Source organism: Etheostoma spectabile, chromosome 13 (genome assembly GCF_008692095.1).
Source record: "Etheostoma spectabile isolate EspeVRDwgs_2016 chromosome 13, UIUC_Espe_1.0, whole genome shotgun sequence".
NCBI lineage: Eukaryota > Metazoa > Chordata > Actinopteri > Perciformes > Percidae > Etheostoma > Etheostoma spectabile.
The window spans coordinates 10,191,703-10,194,829 of NC_045745.1; positions in this window are offsets into that span (position 1 = coordinate 10,191,703).

Sequence of the window (3,127 nt, forward strand, 5' to 3'; positions counted from 1 at the left end):
AAAAACAAAACAAACAAAAACAAAACAGGAACAGGAACAGTGTATTTACAGATAAGCGTCACAGTAACTTGCTTTTTGCTTTTCCAACTCAAACATTATGTATAATTTCCTATAAAGGAGGTTTATTGACCATAAATTCCAAAAATAACTGTAAAAACTAAGAGATTTCCACTTGCAAAGAGCGTCGTGTGGAATCAATCAGGTTATTTGGGGAATTAAAAAGAACATTGATATAGGAAAAACGGGTCAATTTGACCCGAGGACCACATGAGGGTTAAAAAAATAGAAGTAAAAATAAAAATAAAAAGCCATATGTCAAGTCAACTGAGCTCAATAATCACATGGACACAACTCTCACTGAAGACCTCCATCGTCACGTCAGTGTCGCTTCATCTTGATCTGGCCAATTATCTCCTGGAAAAAAACAAAATAACGGACTGCATCCTCCGTGTTGGTGTGTGGTGTGTTTGTTTGTGTGTGAGAGAAAGTGAGTGTGTGTGTTGTGAGGAAAAGTTAGTGTGTGTGTGTGTGTGTGTTGTGTGAAGAGAAGTGAGTGTGTGTGTGAGAGAAAGTGAGTGTTTGTGTGAGAGAGAGAGAGAAAGTGAGTGAGTGGTGAGTGAGAGAGAGAGAGAGAAAGTGAGTGGTGTGTGAGGGAAAGAAAGGGGAAGAAATAGGAGAGAAAGAAGATATATAATGTTAGATATATTATATATATATATATAACATATATATAACATTATATATATATATATATATCTATATATATATATATATATAATTATATAGTATATATTTGTGTTTGTTGTGTGTGGTGTTGTGTGTGAGAGAGAGAGAGAGAGTGAGTGTGTGTTGTGAGAGAGAAAGTGAGAGATGAGAGAGAAAGTGAGTGTGTGTGAGAGAGTGTGTGTGTGAGGAGGTTGGAAAGTGAGTGTGTGTGAGATGAGTGTGTGAGAAGTGAGTGTGTGTGAAGAGAAGTGAGAGTGGATAGAAGTGAGTGTGTGAGAGAGAAAGTGAGTGATGTGTTGAGAGAGAAAGTGAGAGAGTGAGAATGAGAAGTGAGTGTGTGTGTTGTGGTGGTGTGTGTAGTGTGTGAGTGTGTGAGTGTGTGAGTGTGTGTGTGTGTGTCAAAGCATCGCGGCTGCCATCTGCGGAGCAGCCGGTGAGGTGATGGAGGAAGAGCGGGAGAGAGGTTTCTAATGAGGCGGAAAAACAGTGACGGAGCGGAGGTCGGGTGGAATGACCTGGAGGAAGGACACAGACCGCGTCCTCCGTCTGCAGTCCATCATTCTGTCCACAGCTGCTCACCTGGAGGGCTCCGTCTGTCCCACGGGGCCCACGGGCGGAGCCGTGGCACGACTCCACCTGCATTCTGGAGGAGGACACCATGGTGGTCATCGCCGTCCCGTCACGGAGGATCGTGGACGTCTGGCGCAGGATCTGAAAGACGGACGATTGACGTGGACACATCGAGAAGAGGACAGTAACAGACGTGAGACACCTCGATCAACGGGAGTGATGCCAGACGTGGGAGGTTAAAGTTAAAGTTAGATTCATGAATGAAAGCTACATATATATAATTATATATATATATATATATATATATATATATATATATATATATATATATATATATATATATGTACCACTACCGGTCAGAAGTTTGGGGTCACTTAGAAATTTCCATTGCACTGCATTATAGACAGAATCCCAGGTTTTTTTTAACCAGGGCAGTAACAGATTACATTATGTGCTGACTAACTGCAATAGGTTTGCCCGTGTTTTTCAGTTAGTTTTTTAAATGATATCAGATTAGTACAGACATAATGTGCCTCTGGTGATTGAATGAATGGTTGGTGATAATGGGTAATGTAGTACCCTACCGGTCCAAAGTTTGGGGTCACTTAGAAATTTCCATTTCACTCCATTGTAGACGAAAACCAGCTGATCTGAGTGTGTGGGGGGGGGGGGGGGGGGGGGGGGGGGTGTCTGTTAATCATTCTACATTACCCCATTATCAATAATGGAGTGCAATGGAAATTTCTAAGTGACCCCAAACTTTTGACCGGTATTGTACATATATATATATATATATATATATATATATATATATATATATAATTTTTTGAGATCCTAAAGAATATTTTGCAGTGAAAAAGAAAGAAAAAAGAAAAAAGAAAACAAAGAATCATGAACATTTTGTGTCAAGAGCAGAAACGTGTAAACGTGTAAAACGTGTAAAACGACATCTCTCTCTTCGACTTCTTCGGCTGTACAATATCAAACGTTACCCCGAATTATCTCACAACACAAACTCCTCTCTCTTGCCGGGGAAAGTTTCGTCTGTCGCCGATCCCCCACCTCGCCTCCACTAAATCTATCCCAGGCCCATTAGAGGAAAGTAATTGCCGGACCGAAAATTGCCCAATCTTCACAGAAGCATTTGTGGTAAATGCAGTCATTGACTTGATAGGATCCCGTGATTATTGTCAAGTGGAACGACTCCGTCCCCAATTCTGGATGCACTCTGTGCCATTAGGTCTTCTGCGTTGGACTCGGCTCACGTCATTGGCTGGAGACAAATGGGTCAGATTCCATTTGTTGCCCGGGCGACGTCACTTTAATGGACACGTTCAATTTTCTCTCAGCCCGGAATCCATTTGTTTGCAAGCCGAGTGCGTTCGAGGCTTTTTTAAATCTTCCGGCACCGAGGCAACGCTTCAGGCACCGACTGTGCTCATAACAACAAATTAAAATTTCATCAGGAGAAGTTAATTCAGAGTGGAGGGAAGGCCTTTGCCCAATTAATGTACCAAAAAGCATTTAAATTGTCAAACATGTTAAAACGCCAGGATGTTTTTGCAAGTCCTCGTACGCCGCTGGGACGTGTCCGTCCTCAAAGGTCGCAGATTACCTGAGTAAAAGTGCAGGTATGTTACCGTAGACGACTTAATTAGAAGGTAACGTCGCCTTATTTGAATAACACTGTAGTTAAAATGTCTTAAAGTATCTGCAATGTACTCTACTTAACCCTCATGTTGTCCTCATGTTGTCCTCATGTTGTCCCCATGTTGTCCTCATGTCCCCCCACAATACCCTCCTTCTTGTGGAATGAGTTCACCGTTCGACC